We start from the raw sequence: 18,797 nt of genomic DNA on the forward strand, positions 1-18,797 counted from the left end.
TTTACTCCGCACACAGTATTCCGGAAGGGATCTCAAGTAAGTAAAACCGCTAAATTAAGTTAAGATTAAATGTATTAACAAAAGACTTCAAAAAAAAATCACTTCTCAATTATATGAAATAAAAAAGGTTACCCGTTTTTAAGAAAAAAATTCAAACCTATTTATGATCTTTTTCCAAGTATTGAATTAAATTACTCTACAAAATCATACATAAAGTAATCTAAGTAGTCATCCAAAGAATTTTCATTAATTTTAACATTTGAAAAAATATTTTCAAACAAATGATAAAAATATAAAATTACATGTAGTTTCCTGATCATTAAATTTTTGTGCGAACTTTTAATATTTATGATTATTATTTGAACTGGATAACTATCTGATATAATCTCTCGGCTGACTGTTGAAGAAAAATTTTCATGTGGACAACACATGACTTCCATTACGTCTATTAAATTACATTTAAACATTTTTCAAAACGAAAATTACATAAAATTTTATTTCATTAAAAAATTCTGATATTTTTTCCAATTTTTTTGTTTTTGTTATAATTGAATTATTATTCATCGTAAAACCTTTTTTTACAATGAGAGGTTAGTAATTATTAATAAATAAATATATTTAAATTAACAAAAAAGAAAGCTAAAAATAAAAAAAGGAGATGAAGTTTGATTCGAACCGATGTGCTTTGATCGGATTTGGATCCTAAGATCCAAATATTTCATTAATTAAAATTTTATTTGGCTATAACTCTGGAACCAATGAAAAATATAAAAATGCTAGCTTACAGTTTTTAATTACTGATATTTAGGGCAAAATTATAATTATATTGATAATAAACGTATTATAAATAATTTAATAAATTATTAAATTTCAACGGTAAGATAAATAATCTATAAATGTAAATCATAAATAATTCAATCTTTTATGCATTAATCGTAAGTCTACAAAACGTAAAAATTAAACAATTTATATTGAAAACTTAATGGATGAGGTACGGGTAAAACCCAGTTGAATATTAATTAAAAAAAAAAACTCTATATCGACCAACATTAAAATGAATGAATATTTAAACTCTAACCAGGAATGTTGGTAAAATGGTGGCGGAAGCACAATTGTGTTGGTTAGTGCCCACAGCTGGACTCGTGAAGCTTTATATAGCAATGTTTTTATTGTCAAAGCATCGGTTGCAGTTGAAATTATAACATAAATAACAACTATTTTTTTCCTGTGTTTGTTTTTTGTGTGTTACATGTTAACATTTACCGTATTTTTGGAATAGCTTAATTTAAAAGTTCCAATTTAGAAAAAAAAAACCTGAAAATAAATAGCTCTTTTATATATTTTTTTACACGTTCCTAAACAATATAACTCATTAAATTTAATTACGAAATAAAGATAAAACAATTAAATTCTACAATAAAATTATGTATAATAACGTTGTTACATGTTTTTTGTTTACTTGTTTCACTACCCACATTTGTAAAGGTACAAGCAAATTATCACTTGATTTTTTTTTAAGTGTTTAATAATTAAATGATAAATGAGAATTTCCTTTTTTCACTATCGATTGGGTAAAGCGGGAATACGAAATCGCTGGTTATATTTATCGGATATCATGATACAACATTGAAAATAATTTTACGTAGGATCTTTGATACGTATTACTGCATTATTGCCTCAGGAAAGCTGAACTACAACAATTAAATTACATTTAGTAATTGAGCAGTTACTAGGGAAAAGAATGCCGTTGCCATGACAACACTCTACGGCTTGTAGAGTTCCTCACTAGCTCCTCAATAGCCAGATCCTAAGTAATTTACTACATACAGTTTTTTATTCATAAAATTTCTATTAAAAATGTCAGTTTCTTTATTACTAGTCCATACTATATTGATAACATTCAGAACAGAACGTAAGGATGTAAGGGGATGTTTATCCTCCTTTTTATGACAGATCCGGTCCTTGCTGAACATCAGTTCCTTGATACTGAATATTTCTATTTAACTGGCGGGTATTTCATTTTTTAATGATGGTTACAAAGTTTTTTTTTTCAGAGTAATGGAAATCGGGCTTGCTTTCCGATCCTTTGTAAATCGTGTATGCGAAGAATATTTTACTCAGATTATTCCCTGGGAGATAAAAAAAATATTTTTCTTCTTCTTCTTCCGACACGATCCCCCTATAAGTTCGTCGACTGAGGCCTTTCGGTACTAGTGCGTTTTGATCTAGCAGGATTAGGAGTGCACCGATAGGTCTCCAGTTTATTTTTTGGAAAGATTAATTGACTCCCTTCGTGAAAGGAGTCGTCTCTTTTGGCTGTAGGTGGTTACCTGACTAATTGTTGCAAGATGAAGGAATAACAGGGAATCTGGGTTGAGGAGAATCTTCTTCTGCAGGTGTAGCTGAGCTGAATTTGCTGCCGTAGGATGGATTTCTTGCTTCTTACGTTTTTCCCTTTTTGCCTGACTCACCGTGTTTATTGGTTGGAAATTTTTACAACCGTAACATTTAAAAAACTTCGAGTCCTAAGAAGAGCGTCATAGTGAAGAGTGCAAGTTTCTTTTTTTCTCCCCGTCGGACGACTGGTGGATTTTTTTTCATTCATCTTCTGTTGTCTTCCATCGATTTTCTTTTTTTTATTCCGTTGTTAATGTAAAGAAGAGTAAAATTGTTTACTACGCAATAATACATTGCGTCAAAAAGTGTAGCGCTGAATATCGCTTACTTTTTAGTGAGCTTATCATACTAATACGTATGGTATGTATGTCCATATTTTCCTAATATGCATAGAATATATCTTGCTCATAAAAATTCTACGTATTTTCGGTAGTGGATTATGTTTCATATCAGATATTAAACTACTGTTTAATAGCAGCTAATAAAAAAATATATATCTATAGAAATTATACTAATAATAATGGGATATCTATTCTATTAAAATAAACTTTCTATTTATTGTTTTCATAAAAGAATTTGACCCTTAATCTTAATTTTTTAATCGAAAATTTACATCGGTTAAAAGCTGTTAATATGCCACTGACTCATTCACAATAAGTCGGCAATTTTTTATTTATTTTCCCGTATATAAGTTTTCAACCAAACGATTCATTAATTGAATATTTCAGAATTCATATTTATTTTTTATTTAATATGTTCCGAATACAAAATTCCACTTGAGGAAAAATTGAACCAATTAGTTAATCATGTTACAATTAACTTTAAACATCTTTAGATACATTTAACTAAAACGATTTTACTTTATTAAAATTATACTTTTTTCAACATGATTTTTCTTTCCTGTGATATATTTTTATTGTTTTTTTTATTATTTATAAGTATCATCAAATTTACAAACGAACTAATAATTTTTATGTAGAAGTAATAACAAGTTTTATTCTTTTCGTTTATTTTACTGTCCATTTCAGTAATATTTTACAGAGTAATTCAGATATCACTTTATTTTCTTGATTTATCTTTACTAATAATATATGGATCCATAACATATTTTTATTTTATTATGTCGTTTTCATTCAGTTGTTTCATTTATAAATAAAACTTGAAATACAGCGAGTTGTAAAAAGAGTGACACGATATCAAATTCATATACCTGTGCAACCATACGTGGTCGGTGAAAGAAATTAGTATCATTTGAAAGAGCACGACCTATAATTTCAAATACCGACTACCAGATTATAATATCAACACTAAAACGTACGCTTCAGTCAACCGTAAATAAAATGGCATCTATTCAAAAGAAGACGTCTGTACAACTGACCAAGACAAGACTCCGTAATAACGTTTAGAGTGCGTTTCAACAGCGATTGCTGGTATAAGCAATTTGAAGGATCATTGCTTATACCAGCTTGCTTATTGATTTTTTTTACCAGGATCATTGCTTACTGATTTTTTGATCAAAGTTTTAGTGTTATTTTTCAAAAATAACTCCCCCAAAAATTGTTAAATATAATTTTGAATAAAAACTTTTGGAAGAAAATTAAATAATTTTTTCTTAATTTGTCACAAACCACGGCAATAATTTTATTTCCACTAGTATTTTACATTGTAATAAATCACTAACAAAAATTTCATCTTCCTGTCCAAAGTGTTTGTTACGAATAATGTACCAAGATTTATTAAAATTAACACGGGTAACATAGCTAGGGGCAAATCCCTTTAAAGAGGAAAGTCTGTATGTGCGTACGTATATACGTCTGTATGTGCATTTTTTTAGCTTATATCTTAGGATTGACTGAACCAGTTTGTTTCATATCTGGCTCAAATATTTTTGTATAAGGGGCATTGATCATATTAATTTTTATATCTAACTGTTTAAGGGGTGGGAGTATATCGCGAAAAACCAATTTCGATTTTCTTCGGAGGTATTTTATAGAAAAATATATTAAAGAAAATTTGTTATCTACAATGCAAATACAAATTATGCAATGTTTTTTTTATCTAAAATCAGCCACCATCTCTTAAAATGTAATTATATGTTTTTTGTTCTTTTTCCTCTTTATCCCTTCGGTTTAAATATTTTTCAAAAATGTTTTGATAGTTTATAATTCATATACAGACCTATCAAGAAATATCTATATTTTTTTTTTTTTTTAAATAAAAACCTCGGATCTAAAATGGGGAAAAGTGGTTTGAAAGTTTTTATTTTGTTATTTTAGCCTTTATTGAATGGGGGAGGGGGTGTTAGATTTAGAGAGAACTTTAATTAAGAAGATTCATTAAGCTTAAACTTAATATCAATATACTTTTAGAAAATATTTCATAAAACTTATTCCCTAGCTCTAAAACACATATATTCGTTTTAATTTTTTTGTCTGTACCTCTTTTAATCTTTATTATTAAGTTATTTTTTTCCTTCATCACTTAAAGGGCTATTAAATTAAAGTAGCTTTGGTACTTTTATATATATATATATACATATATATATATATATATATATATATATATATATAATACCTGGTACTTTTATATATATTGCAAACCCAAAACGGGAAAAAAAGTTTCTATTATTTCATAAAAGTAATCATTTATTTTATAAAATTTATACTTCAGTCAGGTTATACTTTACCAGTGCAACCGGGAAATTCACGCAATACTTTGCTAGTCCTTTTTTAAGAAGATATAACGAAAATCTTTTCCTTTATTAGTATAATTCTATATGGATATTTCTGATTTTAAATAATTACAACCACCTCGTAATAAGTATTTTTTCAAATTCTTATAATTTTATAAATCATATTTTTTTTTATAGGGATACATAAGATAATCTAAAAATAAATACTGATCCTCCTTTGTAGAAAAAATGTAAAAATTAAATTTTTAATATACTTTTTAAAAATACTTGGTAGAAATTTTTAATTAATTCATATTATACAGTCAAAGCTGTATTTAATAGTCAAAGATTTTAATGAATATATTTTACTTTATAAACATTAAGTAGATATAAATAAGCATTCAGGCCATTTCACGATAATTAGTTAAAATTAGCAAATTTTAATATTATGAACATTTAATACTGTTTTCTGTTATTATTTTATTTATTTTTTCAAATAAAATTATTTTTAATGAAATCGTTATAATTATTATGGAATAATCTTCTTAAATATGTTTAAAATAAACAATAAATACAATTTTCTACTTTTATTTAAATTGATATTACTTTGATTATTTGTTTAGCATCACGCAACGAAATGAAACGATATTACGTATTTAGGTTAATGAGTGGAATGTATGGCAACAGCGTTATATTTAGTCCTCTTTAATAATAAATTAACGTTTTACCTTTTATAATACACAGAAAACAACTAGATACGAAACATAAAATAATAAGTTATTGAAGAGGCAAAACATAACTATCGCTTAAGTTTCTTGCTTAACATTAATTGTGAAACTTTACCAGACTATAAGTGTATAGTAAATATGTCAAATTCAGGATTAGAGTAAATACTAAACTTACAAAAATAGAATAGATTTTGATTGAAAACATATTACAAAGGTTTCAAGAATAATTACTTAACGGTATGCTTTACTTTCTCAAGTCTGCACGTTCAATTAAAAGATTTAATTATAGCTTAGATACCACATATATTTTTAATTAGAAAAATTAATGTAATTTAATAAATATCTGAGTGAATAATTGTTTAAGAATACGAGAAAAATTCAGCACTTAAAAAAAACATTTATAAGACAAGAATTAAGTAATTATATTAACTTAAATTTATCACATAAAATTAAGAATAATATTTTACATAGACTAAAAATGATTATAACTTGTGGTGTAATAGTATTATTGGTACACCATACGTACTGATAAATGAAAAAATCATTAGACAATTTTAGTTTAAATATCGATGTCGATGTTTCATATAAATTTCTGCCTAGTTCTAGTTGTTTTAAGTTAAAGTGGATGAACTTGAATTAATTGAAGGTATAATCTTTGAATGATTAAAAAGTGAATGAAACGGTAAATTTTAGATTATGAGAGGTAAAAGTAATATTTTATTTTATTTATTTTTTTATGTACTTAATTCCAAGTTAAATTATGTTATAGTAATGAATTAATTATATTAAACATGAATACTTTTTAAGAAAATTTTCGTTAAAAATACATCTAGCTACTTTATGAAATTTCTTCTAATTTTATTTGTTAAACTGCATTACGTTATTCATAATAAATTTCATATTTTTTCTATTAAAGCGATTTGTTTCTTCTCTATTTATTATTCTGCTATGACTACTTTAGTACTGTTCTAGTTTCATTGGTAGTATTATTTTATCTTATTACTCCAGCTACTATATATATCTCAACTATCCAGCTGACAATATTTAAATAAAACTGTAGAATGTGTGCTTATAATATATTACGAATTATATATTGCTATTATTTTTTTGTAAATAATATATTTTAAAATGAAATATTAGAAATAAAGCATTATTATTTTTTATTTATTTTTTTTTGTTGAGGTTTTTAGGGGCATCGACTACTTTGGTCATTAGCCCCATCACACTTCAAAAAAAAAAATAAAAAAAGGGTTCAATATTTCACATTTCATGTGCCAAAAAAAAAAAATGATCAAAATTTACTTTTCTTATAATTTCTGATCCAATAAAATTACTTTCTAGGCTTTCCTTTCGGCCATCCTTTTTTACGTTTCTCCATTCTTCTTACGGCCTCAACCTCTGATGATAGCGTATCTGAGGCCTCAGACATGGCATCGTCTTCCTCTATTTCGGATGCCAGTGACGTTCTTCGGCTGACGTCAGTTGATGAAACTTTCGTCGGTGCTGTTAGCATCTTTGCTAAAGAATCTAAATTAATGTGCGATGATGTCTCCGCGGCGGATGAGCCGGACTCTATCTCTACTGCAGTACTGAGTCCAGCTGAAATAGATGCTCTCACCGAAGCTGATATTTGCGCTTTTGGAGGCTCTATTGGTACAGGTTTTATTTCATCTGCGCCTGGTGCTTTTTCTGTAATAACTTGCACCTCCATTTCCGCAGATTCAGGTTTTCTTGTCACAATTTCTTTAGATTTGTGACTACACGACGGAGCTATCTGTTTCTCTTTGTCAGATAAATCAAGGTTTTTAATTCTTACACAAGTTGGTGACTTTACAATCGCAGATTTAGGTGGTTCTTAAACGGCCCTGGTGTATGTCTCATGTCAACGACGTCAGTCCGGGGATGAGCCTTCTCATCTTTACTTTGTTTTCTCTGATGAGTCGACTCAATCTTTGAATCAATGATTCTTTCAATCATCGTCGCAAGACTTGGTGCCATCGTGTTAAGCAACTGCTCCACATTAATTTTAGATGTGGAAGGGGCAGCCGCTGCTTCTGCATAAGAAGTCGATGGTCGTGGTGTACGCTTATTAACAATCTTCTTTGCTTCAGGATAGCTTACCTTCTGAAGCGTTTTAACTTCCGGAATTGCTGTTTCTAATTTATATGTAGGGCAGTTTCTTCAAGACAATTGTGATGCCCTTTACAGTTAACGCAGGTTGGAGGGTCTTTACATGGGTCACCCTCGTGTGTTTTCTCTCCACATATACATATTTCCTGCGCTTCACATCTTGCTGCTGTGTGTCCGAATCGTTGACACTTAAAACATCTCATCGGCTGCGGGATGAAAGCTGGTACATCAAGCCGATGGATGCCAGCTCGTACCTTTTCAGGAAGATTCGGCCTATTAAATGTCAAAACATGCAAGGCCGAAGGAAGAATCTCACCATTTCTTCTCATAGTAAGTCTGCGGCATTGAGTTACTCCCTGACTCGACATGTCTTGTACAATTTCTTCTTGTGTACAATTAAGAAGATCGCGACAAACAACAACTCCTCTGGATGAGTTCAGTGTGCTATGCGGTTGGACAGAAACCGCAAATTCACCGATCTTCTTCAACGCCTGGACTTTCTGGCTTTGCACGTCGTTGATAGTTTCGACGTGCAATCCATTAAAAGTCTTTCGGATTTCTTTAACGGGGCCACCAGCACAATTTGTAATTTCTCTTGCGATTAAGAATGGACTAACTTTTTGGAAGTTTCCATTCTCCTTTGTAATAATTAAAAATCTCGGTTTGGGAGGAATGTTTCCAAACAAAGACTTTCTCACTTCCTTACTGATTTTGTCAGCATCTCTCTTAATTTTATCTGACTCCTTGCTCTTTTTCCTCTTCGCTTGTGGCGAATCGGAGGATTCTAAACGAGGGTGTTTACGTGCACCCCCTGGCACGTTTGATTGTTCAATATTCATGAACAGTGGATGCCTTCTGTAGCAAGGCTAGCCGCCGGTGTACACCCCCACTCCAGGGCTACTAACCTTGGAGGGTACTCCGGTGGAACCGGCATATGTCCTGGCAGAGAGCGGATGTGCAGTCTCTGCACTGACTCCAGGCTCCTACTCACCGAAGCTTTCAGAGCTCCTATGCACCGACATACATGGGCACCATTGCTACATGCTTGCCATCGCAGGGGGCATGTGGACAACGCAAGGGTCTCCGTTACACCTGCAATAACATTGACCCTGGCTGCCACACCGCCAGCTCTAAGAGTGGTATGAATCCATTACCAAAATCGTTTGTTACTCCATTCCCTGCAGGTAGCCAAAAATCCAGTCCGTTTAGTGACCTGAAGTTGGAACCAGGTCAAACTTAACAAAGCATAATCGAGGAATTTACTCGGAACCCCGTTAGCCAGCTATATGTAATGTACGAAAGTACAGCTGTTGCCGCCCTGGACGTGGAACATAGATTTTGTGTTCCGGACGTGGGGATTATCTACCTCAGGGCAGCATTATCATCATTATTATTATTATTATTATTATTATTATTATTATTATTAAAATTCAATTTATTATTAATTAATAACTATTAGCAAAAATAAGAATGCAATTAATAAGTTTCAAAACATTCATACTTAATGATCCGTTCAACTAAAGCCCCCATTTCAGCATTAAGCATTTTTTTCATATAAATAAAGCCAGAATTTAGTTTTCAAAATTAATGAAATTTTTTTAAAAATTTATTTAATAATAAAATATACTTTTCTTAAGCTTACGCTAGGATTGCGGAAAAATATCACTATATCAAGAAGTTTAATGTTAGTTACTGGTACAGTCAATCAAAAATAAACTATTTAAATCTATTATTATAATCATCAATCCATATCACAGATGAGATATTATGAAAATAGATTAACAGAATAAATCTTAAAAAAAAAGATATTTAATATAAATGTGATCCTAATCCTCGAAACCGATTGTAAATGTAATCTGAGATAAAAAAAAAAAATTGTTCACTATTGAAATTGGCAGATTTCAGTTTTTATTATACGTACGGCTCGCCGTAACGATGGTACTTTGATATGTATGCACAGAAGTTACTAGAGTTATTCAGAAACAAAGCAAAAAATCCGGCACTGCATTGCATAACTTTTCCGGCTACACCGGTTCAGTTATGCAATTCGTTTTTCAATTCAATTCAATCATTTTAAGCTCTTTAAAACTTTAGGAGTTTCCTCATCAAGAAAGGGGTATCAAGTTAATTTAGTAACTTTATTCTTTAATAAAATACGTTTCGAGCATTAAAGTTTTGAAATACGATTTTTTTTTTTTTTCAAGGCTTCTATTCGGAAAAAATTAATTTCTAAGGAAATAATACCTAAGTGGTGATAATAATTAAAAAAAAAAACTTTTTAAAATTGTTAAAAGATAAGATACAGCTATAATTCTAAATAAACAAAGTTTTCTAGGAAGGGGATGAAAAGTCTTAGCTAATTTTTATTTCAAGAAATACTAAAGAGAAAGGGCTATCAAACAATAATGATTTGTACCATTTAAATGTAATAGGTAACTTTCAAGATGGATTTAAATTTAAAATACATTTAAAAAAATTATTTTTATTTTTTTATCACAATTTTTTTATTTATAATCGGTTCCAAGAAGGAACCATAAGTAAACAAAATTACAATAAGCACTTCATGAGGGGTTTCCAATGAATCCCCTCATTAAAGCATACACAACATAACAGTTCAAATCTGATATAAATATAAGATAATATATAAATAATAAGATAATAATTAATTTGTGTAAATGCACTTGTACAGATTCACTTCGTAAAAAGTACAAAAGTCCATAAACCCCCCCCCCAAAAAAAATCAAATAACATTAAAGGACAAGAGAAAAGAAAAACAAAACATAAAATAAGTTGTTTATAAAGAAATTTAGATTCTTCATCAAGCATAGAGAACATACTCATCACTTCTGGAACGTCGTCCCAGCCCAAGAGTCACTCAGATTCCCCCACGACCAGTATGTGAAGGGGCATTTGAGTTGCCGGATATCCTCAGTGTTGTCTAAGAAATTCAGCGCTAGATAGTTCACATGATTACCTAGCTGTAATCAATGATCCCTGTAATGACGAGGTCTAATAGTTGTTCTTCTGGCTAACAATAACGCTTGTATCCTCCATCGGAAAGTTATGAGATTTATTCCAAAAAGCTAATTCATCAGCATTGTTCAGGTTATGTGGCACCCTAAGTTTACGAAATAAAGGCACAGTCTGCCATGGAAAGGAATTAGGTTGAGAGTTCATAATATCACCTTCATTAACACTTCTCGATTCCTTGTCTAAACTAGCAGCAACGTTGCCTCTAATCAGCTTCCTACGAGATTGTCTGGGGTCTCTGCTTTTAAGGATGCCAGAGACAAGCTTCCAAGAGGTTTGTAAAAACTCCCGCACGTCTATATCTTACCATCACATTCAAATCACCTTACACCTAATCCTTGTTTTCTTTTTAATTAAAAAAATATTTTTTTGTTACCACAAACCATTGGAGAGGAACAAGCAAAAAATTTGTATACTCGTTGGAAGACCTATTTATGTAAAATATATAAATTCAAAAAGCTCCTGTTAACTCCTTTCTGAAGCAAAATATATAAAATTATTTTTTGGTTAGAAAGGTGAATATTATAAAATAAAATTTTTTGGTAATTTTTGATCCTGATAAAAAGAACTTCAATTAAGAAAAATTTTTTTTTGCTAAAGTGTCCAAGCAAATATTTTTAATTTTATTTCGGCCAAAAGAAACCCAACCAGTTTTTAAATTTTTGAAAAAATGTAACACATTCTTTCTCCTGGAAGTAGTACCTCTGTACCAAGTTTGAAGAAAATCGGTCTAGAAAGTTCAGAGTTATAAGACCAAAATACATGCATACATACATACATATGCACAAACATCTGTCTGACAGAAGGAATGAAATGAGTGAAAAAAATTTTATCGCAGATTATTTAATTATTTAAATTTATTTTTTGTTCAATTTTGTTAATTTTGTTTAAGATACAAATCTTAATAAAATACCAATTTTTTAATCTTTGTATTTTTATACATATACATACTTCCTCATATAACTAAGTATTCATACTTCCTCGTTATAACTATAGCTGCTATAAATGAGTTAAATAAAATTAAATAAGAAGATTAATTAAATAAAATAACTGAACGAATAATGTCTTGTACCTCAAAAAAATTACAAAAATAAAAAGAAAACAAAAAGGTTTCTTGGTTAGATCAACTTATCCGATAACCATATAAATAGAAAAACGAATTTCATTTCAAAACGACCAAAATTACATGAGTCATTAAAGTATAAAAATTTAATTTTTCATAAAAGAGTTAAAATTTAACTATTCTCTTTTAATAAATAAAAAAAAATTAAGGACCAAACGTCCTGTTCAAATGTCTTTGTAAAAACAAAGACAAATAAATGTATTTGTTTAAAAGACAAATAAAAGACAGTTATTTGTCTTTGTTTTTACACATGTAATTAATCTGCAATAAAATCATTTCGTAGATAATATATAGATAAATAAATAAATAACGTAAAAATGATACAAATTGATTATTTTATATTTTATAGAATAATTTGTACAAAATTGTCATTTTTAAAATTTTCATTAAGAGATTAAACAAATTTAAATTTTGCAAAACTTACATTCTTCTACTTGTCAATGATTTTTATAATATAATTCAATTATTAAGAGATTTGAACAAAAAAAAATTAATTTTCTTAATGGATTATAAAAAAAACAGATATATCCTGAAATAGACCAGAAAAATAGTAATACTACTATTTCAGAAAGTAAATACTTACTATTCAGAAAGTTATCTATATTTTTCATATTTCTCCATTCACTATTTCTCAGTATCTCAATGAGATAAATTGGGAAAAACATATTCAGTCTTGTGTAAAATTACTTCAAAATTATTCTTACAAGAGGGGAAAATTTAATGCTAATTTTAAGTAATATTTAAAAAAATAATAACAAAAATATTTGTAAGAGGTAATCATACTTATAAAAATATATTAAAAATCGATCAATTTAATTTGGTAACTTTACGTTTTTTTTTTGTTAAGAAATTTAAAAATGTCATTATTCATGCAAGATATATTACAGAAATTTATGGATAGGTTTAATGCATTATAAATTTAAAAAAAAATAATAAGCAATATAGGAAGCTGAATCTAGTAGACCTTATATTTTTTTTTTGTTTTAACACTTCTTAATTTTCTGTCCATAAGTAATGCTATAAGTTTAATAATAAAAAAAACTTCTAAAACTTTTAGCTGTATTGTTTTTCGAAAAATAATACCAAAAGTAACCGCTTCTTTAATAATTCACATTAAAATCTATTGGTCCTTTTACTATTGTCATTTTGCTACCTCTGAGTGTAGAAAAACATGGTAGTTGATCATTAAAATATTTAACACTCAAAAATAATATAAAATTAATATTAATATACAACTAATTTTGAAATAATTTGGTTATAAACTTATTACAAAATATAATATTTATGTTATGTAAATTATTTGCTAAAGGCAACTTCAGTTTGTTTAAATAACATATCGCTAATTATCATCATGTATATTTTTCAGTTTTAAGACTACTTCATAATTCTAAATCATAATTCAGATTAGTTATGTTTCTTGTTTTTGTCATCAATAATTTTACCGGTTTGATGTATTTTATAAATCAATATATATATATGAACATATTTATATACTTCTACACATGCATACCAGTACAAAACACAAGACTATACTGTATGTAACAAACAATTTAATTATTATTATTTTTTACTATATTAAAAATAATTACTTCTAAAAGAATATTATTATCATGATTTAATTATTACATTTACATAAAATACCTATAACTTTTCAAAAGCATCTGAAACAACCATATTGTTCATTGGCGTGTAACCAAAGAGACGCGTGCCTAAGTGCTCAGCTTACGAATAAAACGTGATGAAATCAAGCGACTCACGCCTATTTTCCTGGCCATTTCCCAATAGGGAATTGAACCTCCATCCAATCGATGGACTATGTTCAATGATGGTGATTTTAGCCCTTCCGTTCAGATAAGTACCTCATTCTACGGGTAGTTCGATAGAAAAACAACTTGGAAAAAGTAAAAACATATTTCCAATTCGATGATTATTATTATTTCAACTGTGTTCCTTTTTCTTTTCCTTAAATTATTTTATTATACAAACTATGCTGATAATTGTTTAAATTTATAGTTTTATAAAAGTTAAACAAATGAAATACAGATCGTTCAAACATTTGACCATTCAACTATAATGTTTTTATAGACATTTCTTTTTTATTAATCAAAGGTTTTACATGCGCAACTATCAATAAGATTCTCTGTATTTCATTTTAATTTCAGAACTTATTTAAAAATGAAACTCTGACTTAATCACAAAAATTTATTTTTTTTAGGACCCAAACCTTATTTAAGATATGACTATTTTTGCATGCGTATGAAAATCATCACGTTCACAAAAATAAAAAACTGTCTGGTATGCCTATTCTCTTCAAAATATTATCAAGTTTCTGCCAAATTATTTACATATTCTAAAGTTATCCGAATTGTGATATTTATTAGCATTATAAACTACAAATGAAAACTTATAATTTATAATCGTGACAAAAAAAATTCACTGGACCACATCAGCAAAAACAGCAAAATTTCCAATAAGCAAAGGTCTGGATTAACAAAAGTCCAAATTAACCAGAAATCATTTTTAATGTTCCAATTTTATTTACTTATTAATGCCCACTTAAAATTGCCGTAACATTTTCTTTGAGTGGAGGTAAACTTTGTACCGTCTGAAAAATGTTAAGCCTGATCGGGATTCAAACCAGAACCTTCAGCATGAAAAACACAGGTATTACGACTCAACCACGTAGTCTGCCACTATGAATAATTTCGATATTAAAACGTTACCAAAATTTGTTGCTTTATAGAACTATTTGGAGTAAAATTAATTACATTAAAATATTTCCATAGTAATATGGCTTTATTTTTACCACATTAACTTTTATAGAAAAGAAATAATTTATTTTAAGAATATGTTTTACGCATTCTAATAACTACTTAAAATTTACCAAAATGTAGATTATAATAACTAAACTCATAAGAGAGATTTTTATATCTCAGTTTGTTTCGCTTATTGTTTTTAGGTACATTTCACCTAATCTAAGGTTAAATACATTTCACCTAACCTTTCAAGTTAATTCGGAATGGTTTTGTATATTTCATACACAAAACAATTCCAAATTAAGTGAAAGACCGGATTATCGAATTTCGGATTAATTTATTTTCACTTTTTTTAAATAAATTTTTTTATGTTAAAAAATAATTTTAGAAGACGCTACTACTTCCGTACACTTCCGGTATACTCTGTACCGGTAGATGGTATACTGAAACTGTATACCGGTATACCAGTATACTGTGTATGATACGTGTATAATAGAAAAATATATATTATTCAGACATTTAACCATTTTAAAATTACTCGATTAAAAGCGTTTTGAGCATAAAAAGGCGGAATTTTTCCACCGAAGGATACATTTTGTAAAAATTGTTTTCTCTATTAAATAATAAATAATTTTATGTTTATATTTGCATCGATTTACTATTTTATTCTTAAGATTCTGATCCTACTGAGATACAGTTTTTAAAATAAATAATAACAAAAAGATTTTTAACTATTCTTTGTAGAAAATCATTTAAGCTAAATAAGTTATAAAATTCACAAGTCTTCAAGCCTATGAATTATCCGTACTGAAATAATTATAATAATAAAAAAATTGTCGAATGTTCATTCGTCTTTATAGTTAAGTTCACTGTTTGCCAATATTATTAATGACCTAAAGAGCTATTTGTTTTTCTACTTTATTATTTTCGTATAATTTCTTACATTAAACTGTTTGGATCTTCATGTCCAACATAAAGGATGAATCGCATCTGCGGTAGGTAGAGTTGGTTTATTCCCATACTTGCTGAACGTAGGTGATAAACACATGTACGCAAGTACTTTAGAAATTTTTTTTTTTTTTTAATTGTTGACTTATTTGTTGACATTATAATGTATCTATTTATTTATATGTGTTAATGATGAAATTATAATAAAATAAGACATATATTAAAAATAAATATAAGCGTTATAAAAATGAAATAATCATGTCAAAAGAGTTCCTATTTTAACAAGTGTAGGAAACATGAAGAGTCTTTCACAAAATAATAACTTATAAAAATAGACGATAGAAGCATTCTGCTTTCTGTTACAAAATGTATGAATAGGGATGCAAGAAGAAAGGGGTAAAAAAGGTTGGTTGACGTAAGAGTTTATTTTTACCGTTGAACTTTAAATAAAAATGCTTCATAAAAATGGTTTGAATATTTTGTGATTGTGAATGCTTATAAATATACTTGATTGGCGTCCGTGGAATAGATAAAAGAAAGCAAGAACTTTCATACAATTATCATTATAACTTTTTATGAAGGAGTGAGCTGTATAAAAGCAAATAAATATTGAATAGTATTATTTTTCAAAAAAGAATACTGAAAATATAGAAGAGTTTTATGAAAATGTTAAATGTAAAAAGTAGTTCCGTAACGCAGAAAATTAATCATATGATAAGATGTGTGACTTTTCAAAATTTACACCAGCTGCTTTATCTTAAAGCAGTTGGTGTAAAGTTTACCCCAACTAGTTTAAGATAATATTTTCCTCATTACTTGAACCCTGATGTTAATTTAAAAATCCATCTTTTTTGAATAAAAATTATTTTCAAATAATTTAATACCTAATTTATTATATTTGTATTAAGTTTTAGATTTTGCAAAAGAATAAAATTTTAAGAAAGTTAAACGCATTTTTATTTAGCGAGTTCAATAATTAATAACTATTTTGTATATTTAACAATTTTTAAATTATTACAAATTTAATAATCGTTTTAAAACACATATTATCTTCTTGTTTTTCTAACGTGAATCCCGTTTTAGACATTATATAGGAACATATTTGGTTGATCAGATTTCAGGCAGGCAAACAAAACGGATGTTTTTTTTGTATAGGTTATTGTTTTTAGGTAGCGTTAATAAGATACGATTCTTTGGACCTTTAATTACAAGTCTAAATATAGGTCCAGAACCATAGAATTCTTATATTGTAGTCTAACTTGGTTTTTGAAATTTTTCTTTCTTAAAAATTTAATCATCATGAATTTTATGGAAACCCGAACGACACGAAGTTATTGGAAATAAAAACACTCACCAGGGTTGAGTCATGATTAATCTCAATAAAAGTTGTTCTATATAGATCAGATAGATATTTTCTTAGTATAACAATACTTATACCATTTCCGAGACTGATTTGCGATTCATTTCAGGACGACAACAATGAGGTTATGACACTTAAAATAAATAAACCGGAAAAACAAAAAATGCAATCGGTTAAACTCAGACTGAAATTAGATAAATCTACTGATATAAAATTATGTCAAAGATATTTCACGGGTGTATTGTTTTGAACGTTAGTTTAATTTTACCATCTGCTATAAATAAAACTGCCACTTCTTTTTGTTCTTACAAACTAATTATTACTTTTACACATTTTAATTTACTTACATTTTACAAATTACTATTTCATTTTCATCCCATGTTTTCTTTTGAAAAAAAAAAAAACAGAATAAAAAGTGAGTAATCTGCGAGTTTTTCAACCGCTGATATATTTGTTTCGGCATTGCATTTAAGACTTTTTCCTACAACCCCACTTTTGACTTTTAGGTATTTTTTTTTTTTTAATTTATCTATATAAATAAACACTCCCAATCTGTTCTTCTTTATTTCCCCGCCCCCGAAGCCGGATCCGCAACTAAACATAAACTCGCCTGCGAGGGGTGCCATGACCTCTAACTACCTCGCCGGGACTCGGTCTTTTAGGCACCTAATCAGGTCTTTATGCCTTACCTCTAATGGGGAACCCCCGAAAGGATCCCCCACCTGGACTAGGTTTTACTTTCCCCTCAACGGTACTGCAAGGGAGTCCCCACCCGATCTTCGTAAGCGGAAGACCGAGGCCTCCCACCCACTCCCGGGTGGGCTTGTCCCTCAGAGACACCATGATGTTCCTACGAAAAAGCAGTTTCAGATGCTGATGGAGCTATCTTACATCCCAGACCTTTTTTTTTTTTTTTTGTTTGTCTGGCATTTCTCCCACCACAACCCCATCCGGTCGCCCTAAAGCATAAGACTGAATGTCTGTGCCACAAACGGCTGCTGTGGCTCAAAAAGATTTAGCTACAAATATCCTAATTAGGTCCTAGGGCTTACCTAATTGCGTGAGCGGAATAGGCGTGGTGCCCTACGCCACTCGCTTGTGTGTCCCACCGCTCACTTGTCATATATTACTAAAATGGGTAGGCCCACCTCGTCTACATACTAAAATATATGGCTGTCAATAAATTAAAATTTATTCTATCAAGGATAGCAATTTGCTGCCACGCCTAGGTCGCTGAATGCCAGCAAGTACCTGTCCACCATATTATAGCGCTTGGAGCTATATTTGACCGATGGCCAGCCATTTCTAGAGGGTATCTTTCTACAGCAAGCGTTATAGTATCCCTTAAACTACTGATGCCGCTTGAACAAAGCAACCGGTCAAGCACACGGTTCGACAATGCAGCTCACGCCACATTGACTCGCCGCATATGAGTGGCCAATTTTCTCCTTGACCTCTAACCACCTTTTGACTTGCAGCATAAGCACCTAGGGTCCTGCCGGCAGTCCTTACGTAGATGGCCAGCCTTACCACATGTAAAACAGTGGCCGCTTCTGTCCGCGCTAAAATTGCGCTAAAACTTGGCCCCGTGGCCTGGATTCCAGTATCTGAAGCAAAGGTCATCAGATGCATCCAATCAGTTCTTAAAAATACA

This window comes from Lycorma delicatula, chromosome 2 (assembly GCF_047948215.1).
Source record: "Lycorma delicatula isolate Av1 chromosome 2, ASM4794821v1, whole genome shotgun sequence".
NCBI lineage: Eukaryota > Metazoa > Arthropoda > Insecta > Hemiptera > Fulgoridae > Lycorma > Lycorma delicatula.